Source organism: Pogoniulus pusillus, chromosome 10 (assembly GCF_015220805.1).
Source record: "Pogoniulus pusillus isolate bPogPus1 chromosome 10, bPogPus1.pri, whole genome shotgun sequence".
In the NCBI taxonomy this organism is placed as follows: Eukaryota; Metazoa; Chordata; class Aves; order Piciformes; family Lybiidae; genus Pogoniulus; species Pogoniulus pusillus.
This window is the reverse complement of record NC_087273.1, coordinates 7394870-7402910: the sequence shown is the minus strand read 5'-3', so window position 1 is coordinate 7402910 and position 8041 is coordinate 7394870. Positions and strand designations below refer to the sequence as shown.

Here is an 8041-nt window from a genome sequence, read left to right as displayed (position 1 = left end):
ATCCAGGAGGACCTGGGCAAGCTGGAGAGGTGAGCCCAGGTGAACCTCGTGAGGGTCAACAAGAGCAAGTGCAGGGCTCCGAGTCTGGACCAGAACAATCCTCATATCAGTCCAGGCTGGGAGATGATAAGGTTGGGAGCAGCCCTGCAGAGAAGGACTTGGGGGTGCTGGTGGGGGAGAAGCTGGGCAGGAGCCAGCAGTGGGCACTGGCAGCCCAGGAGGGCAGTGGCAGCCCAGGAGGGCACTGCAGCCCGGGAGGGCAGTGGCAGCCCGGGAGGGCACTGCAGCCCGGGAGGGCAGTGGCAGCCCGGGAGGGCAGTGGCAGCCCAGGAGGGCAGTGGCAGCCCAGGAGGGCACTGCAGCCCAGGAGGGCACTGCAGCCCAGGAGGGCAGTGGCAGCCCAGGAGAGCAGTGGCAGCCTAGGAGGGCAGTGGCAGCCCAGGAGGGCAGTGGCAGCCCAGGAGGGCACTGCAGCCCAGGAGGGCAGTGGCAGCCCAGGAGGGCAGTGGCAGCCCCGGAGGGCACTGCAGCCCAGGAGAGCAGTGGCAGCCTAGGAGGGCAGTGGCAGCCCAGGAGGGCAGTGGCAGCCCAGGAGGGCACTGCAGCCCAGGAGGGCAGTGGCAGCCCAGGAGGGCAGTGGCAGCCCCGGAGGGCACTGCAGCCCAGGAGGGCAGTGGCAGCCCAGGAGAGCAGTGGCAGCCTAGGAGGGCAGTGGCAGCCCAGGAGGGCAGTGGCAGCCCAGGAGGGCACTGCAGCCCAGGAGGGCAGTGGCAGCCCAGGAGGGCAGTGGCAGCCCCGGAGGGCACTGCAGCCCAGGAGAGCAGTGGCAGCCTAGGAGGGCAGTGGCAGCCCAGGAGGGCAGTGGCAGCCCAGGAGGGCAGTGGCAGCCCAGGAGGGCACTGCAGCCCAGGAGGGCAGTGGCAGCCCAGGAGGGCAGTGGCAGCCCAGGAGGGCACTGCAGCCCAGGAGGGCAGTGGCAGCCCAGGAGGGCAGTGGCAGCCCCGGAGGGCACTGCAGCCCAGGAGGGCAGTGGCAGCCCAGGAGAGCAGTGGCAGCCTAGGAGGGCAGTGGCAGCCCAGGAGGGCAGTGGCAGCCCAGGAGGGCACTGCAGCCCAGGAGGGCAGTGGCAGCCCAGGAGGGCAGTGGCAGCCCCGGAGGGCACTGCAGCCCAGGAGGGCAGTGGCAGCCCAGGAGAGCAGTGGCAGCCTAGGAGGGCAGTGGCAGCCCAGGAGGGCAGTGGCAGCCCAGGAGGGCACTGCAGCCCAGGAGGGCAGTGGCAGCCCAGGAGGGCAGTGGCAGCCCCGGAGGGCACTGCAGCCCAGGAGGGCAGTGGCAGCCCAGGAGAGCAGTGGCAGCCTAGGAGGGCAGTGGCAGCCCAGGAGGGCAGTGGCAGCCCAGGAGGGCAGTGGCAGCCCAGGAGGGCACTGCAGCCCAGGAGGGCAGTGGCAGCCCAGGAGGGCAGTGGTAGCCCAGGAGGGCAGTGGCAGCCCAGGAGGGCACTGCAGCCCAGGAGGGCAGTGGCAGCCCAGGAGGGCAGTGGCAGCCCAGGAGAGCAGTGGCAGCCCAGGAGGCCAGTGGCAGCCCAGGAGGGCAGTGGCAGCCCAGGAGGGCACTGCAGCCCAGGAGGGCAGTGGCAGCCCAGGAGGGCAGTGGCAGCCCAGGAGGGCAGTGGCAGCCCAGGAGGGCACTGCAGCTCAGGAGGGCAGTGGCAGCCCAGGAGGGCAGTGGCAGCCCAGGAGAGCAGTGGCAGCCCAGGAGGGCAGTGGCAGCCCAGGAGGGCACTGCAGCCCAGGAGGGCAGTGGCAGCCCAGGAGGGCAGTGGCAGCCCAGGAGGGCAGTGGCAGCCCAGGAGGGCACTGCAGCCCAGGAGGGCAGTGGCAGCCCAGGAGGGCAGTGGCAGCCTGGGCTGCACCCAAGGGCTGCAGCACTGTGCTGTGGGGCCAGGCTGCGGGAGCTGGGAGTGGTTGAGGCTGCAGGGAGCCTGGGAGCAGCTGGCGGCGCCTGAAGGGGCAGCAGCAGAGCTGGGGCGGCACTTGTGATGAGGGCTGCGAGTGCCAGGACAAGGCACAATGGCTCTGAGCTGGGACAGGGGAGGCTGAGAGCGGAGCTGCGGAAGAAAGTGCTGGCAGCGAGGGTGGGCAGGCACTGGCACAGGCTGCCCCGGGCGGCAGGCACTGGCACAGGCTGCCCCGGGCGGCAGGCACTGGCACAGGCTGCCCCGGGCGGCAGGCACTGGCACAGGCTGCCCCGGGCGGCAGGCACTGGCACAGGCTGCCCCGGGCGGCAGGCACTGGCACAGGCTGCCCGGGGCGGCAGGCACTGGCACAGGCTGCCCCGGGCGGCAGGCACTGGCACAGGCTGCCCCGGGCGGCAGGCACTGGCACAGGCTGCCCCGGGCGGCAGGCACTGGCACAGGCTGCCCGGGGCGGCCGCGGCTGCCCCCTGCCTGCAGGCGTTCGGGGCCAGGCTGGATGAGGCCTTGAGCCACCCGGGCCTGGCGAGCGGAGTCCCTGCCCGCGGCAGGGGGCTTGGGTCCGGACCGTCCTCCGCTCCCTCCGCACCCCTCCGCCCCGCGCCTTGTGCCTCGGCCTCCCGTTGCCCTCTCAGCCGTGCCCTGTGGCAGCCAGGCTGGTTCGTCCCAGACGAGCTGTAACAGCTCCAAACGCCTGTGCGGCCGCTGGGCGCCGGGGGCCTGCCTCTGCCCCAGGGCCCTGCCTTCGGCCGCCCTCGGAGCCGTTCCCCCGGGGCCCTGCCTATCTCCTCCTGCTTCGGCGCTCCCCCGGGGTGTGTGCTGCCAGCCTGCTCCCTTTCTCCGCTGGGATGTTCAGGTTTCCCTTGCCAGCTGCTTAAACAGCCCCCAGGGCGGCTTGGGTTGGAAGGGACCCCAAAGACCATTGTGTTCCAGGCAGGGACACCTCCGCCAGAGCAGGCTGCTCAAGGCCTGGTTTTGAGGACGTCCAGGTGATGCCCAGAGCTGCTGCTGGTCTCCCAAGCCCCCTCTGCACCTTCGGCTTTGTCCCCTCTGGAGCCGGCTTGTGGCCTTTGCCCTGCTCCTCTCAGGTCATTGACTGCTTCATTGCAGCACACTGCTGGGCTGCACCTCCTGCCTGTGTCCTGCCTGTGTCCTGCCTGTGTCCTGCCTGTGTCCTGCCTGTGCTGTGCATTGAGAAGAGAGGACCCTACTGTCACACAAAGCAGGACCTGGCTTTAGGTATCTATTCCTTACCTGCTCCACTGCTTGTCTCAGGAGGATTTCTTGCAACCTTCCCTTGTGTTCTCTTGAATCCTGGGTTTGGTTTTGGGCCACTCCCTCCAAGGAGAGCACTGTGAGGAGCTGGAGTGTGTCCAGAGGAGGGCAACCGAGGTGGGGAAAGGTCTGGAGAGCAGGGCTGAAGGAGCTGGGGGTGTTCAGCCTGGAGAAGAGGAGGCTGAGACCTTGTTGCTCTTTACAGCTCACTGAAAGGAGGCTGCAGTGAGGTAGGAGTTGGGCTCTTCTGCCCAGTCTCAGGTGATAGGAGAGGAAATAGTCTGAAATTGTGCCAGGAGAGGGTTAGGTTGGAAATGAGGAAACATTTCTTTGCTACAAGCATGGTCAGGAATTGGCACAGGCTGCCCAGGGAGCTGGTGGAGTCCCCATCCCTGGAAGTGTCCAAGAAAGGTGTGGCCATGGCACTTGGGGACATGGTTTGATGGCCACGGTGGTGCTGGGTTGATGGTTGGACTGAATTGTCTTAGAGGGCTTTTCCAACCCAAACAATTCCATGGGTCTGTAACTGGTCAGATACTTCTTCTGTGCATTTTTGTGTCTTTCTCTACCCTTTTGTGTTCTTTCTCTACCCTTTCTGCTCCTTTATTGTCCGTGGGGTCGGTGTGATGCCAGCTCACTGAGAAGCTTGCTCCTGGTGCTTTGTGCTGTGGCCTGCTGACAGCTTGTTGGGATGCTGTAGCTTCTGCAGTCTCCTTTCACTGCGGGAGCCTGCTTGAGATATTCTGCTTTTGGCCAGGCAGGTTGCTGTGTTGTGAGAGAGGAACGCAGCTCCTCTGCGTGGACCTGAGCAATCTGAGGTCCCGGGGTGCTTGCTGAGCTTTCCTGGGGGCTGGGAGCCTCCTTTCCTGGGGCAGGCTCTGTTCTGTGTGCCTCAAGCCATCGTGTGCACACAGATGGGGTTGTGTGGCTGCCCCACAGCCATTCAGCTGTGGACTGCAAGCTGATGTCACAGCTTCAGCTCTCACCTGCTAAGGTTCCTCTGTCCCCTTTGAAGCTAATCAGGGTTTACACACCACAGCAGCCTTTTCCTCAGAGGACACTGTGGCACTTGGGCTCTGATGGGTGATTGTTTATGCTGCTTGTGGCTTCCCAGCTCATCTCAACTCCACTATCACCAAATGAGCCTTGGCACTCTGTGGTCCTGGTCCTGTGTTTTAACCTGTGCAGGGCTGACCTTTGGTGATGCTCAGGTGCTGTGGCATGGTGAGGTCTAGAAATTGTTTCCAATTGTGTTTGGCAGATCTTCTGGTGCTTGAATTTGGGTGATGACAGCTGGAATCTTGATCTCTTATCATTAATTAGCTCATGGGAGCAGTGACTTTTCATGGTATCTGTTAATGACTGACCTGGGCTCTGCATGCTGCTGGGTTTTGTCCACACCAGAGCTGAGTCACTGACTCACTCTGCCTAAGAACTTCCTTTTCTCCCAAGGTTGCTCACCCATGATACACTCCAAGTGATAATGCACCTCGGATTTATGTTTTATTGACAGCCTGCACTAGCCTGTTGCTCTCAGATGGGAACATCTCCAGCACCTGGTTGCATTTTTGGCTTTAAGTACTGCTGTTAGTATTGCTTCTGGGATTGCCTTTACCATCCAGCTGGAATCGTTTTGGCAGCAGGTCAGGAAGCCTCACTGGAAATGCAGCAGCTCTGTCTGCCTGCTGTAGGGCATGGACTAAAGGTCTCTGAACATGCTGAAGCCCCTCTGCAGGACCTTCCTTTCAGGCACTTTTGATCAGGGATCTCCTGTGCCTCTGGGTTCGTTGTGCTGCCCTCGAAAGGGTATTGTTTGCTTATTCTTTGCTGGTCTCTAGCACTGGAAGAGAACCACTCAGGTGTCCCCTCTCTGCGTTAGCGAGGCACTAGGTGGTGACACCTGCGCTGCTCACTCAGCCTACCTCCTGAGCTCTGTGTCCTTTGGCTGTGAACACCCTGAGCCTTGTCTTGGAGAGCTGCAACTGCTGGAGATCTTGGAAGCCTTTTCTGCAGGGGATTAGTTCTGTCCTCCACCGTTTCCTGCTGGCTGGAACAGGGTGTCCATTGCACGAGCTTCTCTTTCACTAGCAAACACTTAAGGTCTTGAATTTAAGTTGCAGACACCACAATTCTCAGCCTGCTGTAAGTACTGATTTCCACTTCTGCTTCCTGTCTCAGGGGGTTGGGTTTGTTCTTCTCTTTGTTTTTTTGTTTGCTGGTGCTTTTAGCCTTTCTTTAAGGGAGCATTGAGCAAAGTAATTTATTTGTCAAGCTCTACCCCACACAAAATGTCTTTCCTTCCCCCACCCTCCCCTTCACATCCTTCTAGCTCAAATAAGCCCAAGCTTCATTTTTAACCTTTTAATTGTTGCTTGAATGACTGGGGAGGATGGAAAGTGTCTTTTTTTCCCCTCCCCCCAATCCTTCTAATTCAAATAAGCCCAAGCTTCGTTTTTAACCTTTTAATTGTTGTTTGAATGACTGGGGAGGATGGAAAGTGTCTTTTTTTTCCCTCTCCCCCAATCCTTCTAATTCAAATAAGCCCAAACTTCATTTTTAACCTTTTAATTGTTGTTTGAATGACTGGGGAGGATGGAAAGTGTCTTTTTTTTCCCTCTTCCCCAATCCTTCTAATTCAAATAAGCCCAAGCTTCGTTTTTATCCTTTTAACTGCTATTTGAATGACTGGGGAGGATGGAAAGTGTCTTTTTTTTCCCTCCCCCCAGTCCTTCTAATTCAAATAAGCCCAAGCTTCGTTTTTATCCTTTTAACTGCTATTTGAATGGCTGAGGAGGATGGAAAGTGTCTTTTTTTTCCCTCTCCCCCAATCCTTCTAATTCAAATAAGCCCAAGCTTCGTTTTTATCCTTTTAACTGCTATTTGAATGGCTGAGGAGGATGGAAGGAGTTAGAGGGAAGTCCTTAGTTGCTGTTTGTGTTTTATTTTTTTAAAGAGAGTGATTTGAGCCAGATGTGAAAGGAAAGAAATTTCATGATGAACCTGGGCATAATTAACCTGAAATGAAAATTGAGATGTAAACTGGAGGTAATGAATGAGGGCACCTTTTGACCTGAACAAGATGTGATGTCTCTGTAAGCAGTGCTGGGTGCTGCAAAAAAATAGACGTCTGGGAGATGTGAAAGGTGGAAATACAAGCATGGGAGTTGGCAACCAATCCAGAACTTAAAGGGTCTCCTGATATGATTTTGTGTGTGGCAGTGGGGGCAGAGTGCAACTTTGATGCCCCTGGAGATGAGAAACCGCTGCAGAAAGCAGCACAGTCAGCCCTGCCAGCAGGAGGTTGGCTAATAATGGCCAGGTGGCTGTGAGTCTCTACTTAAAGTAATGACCAGGAGATGTTTGCTACTGCTCTGTGGTTGATGCTAATGCTTGGGTCCTCTCTAAATGCCAGTGAGAGAAAGCTGAATGCAAGGGAGAGGCAAACAAAGCCTTGGCTCTGCAGCAGGAGATCCATGGAATGGAAGGGACCTTCAAGATCGTCCAGTTCCAACCTCCTGCCAGTTCCAACCTCCCACCAGCTCAGGGTGCTCAAGGCCTCTTCCAACCTGGCCTTTTGAACACCTTCAGGGAGGGGCCATCCACAATCTCCCTGGGCAATCTGTTCCAGTGTCTTTCCACCTTCACTCTCAAGAGTTTCTTCCTCATCTCCAGTCTCAATCTCCCCTCTCCCAGCTCAAAGACGTTGTCTCTTGTCCTGTCACTCCCAGCTCTTGTCAAAAGTCCTTCCCCAGCTCTCCTGTAGCCCTCTTCAGGTACTGGCAGGCTGCTCTAAAGTCTCCCTGCAGCTTTCTCTTCTCCAGGCTGAGCAGCCCCAACTCTCAGCCTATCACTTCAGGGGAAGTTCAATCCTCTGATGATCTTTGTGGCCTCCTCTAGACCTACTCCAGCATTTCCGTGTCCCTCTCATGCTGGGAGCCTCAGATCTGGGCACAGTGCTCCAGGTGTGGTCTCAGCAGAGCAGAGGGACAGAATCCCCTCCTTGCCCTGCTGCTCTCATTTCTTTAGGTGCAGCCCAGCAAGGATAACTCAGCAGGCTGGCTCAGGTTGAGGCTCAGTAAGCCAAGGTAGGGAACGTGCTGTGTTTAGACTCTGGGTGGTTAATCAGATTGTGCCCTGACACAGGGGAGGTCTCAACTCTCTCCATGGTGTTCAGCAAATCCCATCTAGGTCTGTGAGGTGCAGCTTTGATGGTGTCAGGCCAGGTACTTCATGTGTTGATTTCAGCTTGAAAACCTCTCCAGCTAGGGACCAGTTGTTTGCTGCTAACTGATTGATTGCCCAGGGACAATCCTGCTAAGAGTGCTCCAGTTCAGTCCCACCAGCTGCAGAGGCAGAGAGATATTGGAAAGGGAAATACTCACACCAAGAGCTGAGCCTCTTATTGAGATAATTTTTATGTCTGTCTTCAACTGGCAGGATAGCAGAGAGGATGAGATGCCCTGGATTGAACCTTGGCTTCATGTTGGTTATTGAAGCTTCATTTCAAAACAGCTTCACAGAAATCCCACCAGGAAGCAGAAGCTGTGAAGAGATCTGGGGTGAGACTGAGGTGTTTCTAGGCTGGCTTTGGAGTAGGCTGTTGCTAAATGGAATCCATGAAGATCTCTGTAGCAGGCAAAATCCACCAAGAGTTGGGAAATGAGGCTGGAGATGACTTGCAGGCACCGATCAGGGCTGTGCTGTCAGCAGTAACCAAACACTGCTCCTGCTTCAGCAGCAGCCTGGGCCATGTGCACACTGCTTTGGCAAGCAACAATTCATCCACTTGCTTGC

General features: G+C 57.8%; 1 protein-coding gene across 3 annotated transcripts in view; it reads left to right on the top strand.

Annotated features, from left to right (window-relative positions):
• The first annotated feature begins 4877 nt into the window (after positions 1–4877).
• The window catches only part of SLC4A4 (solute carrier family 4 member 4), a 227964-nt gene continuing 224800 nt past the window's right edge, over positions 4878–8041 (top strand). For all 3 annotated transcript variants that reach the window (XM_064149691.1, XM_064149690.1, XM_064149689.1), the window contains exon 1: positions 4878–5389. The gene's annotated coding sequence lies outside the window, so the exon portion shown is untranslated. The remainder of the gene's footprint in view (positions 5390–8041) is intronic.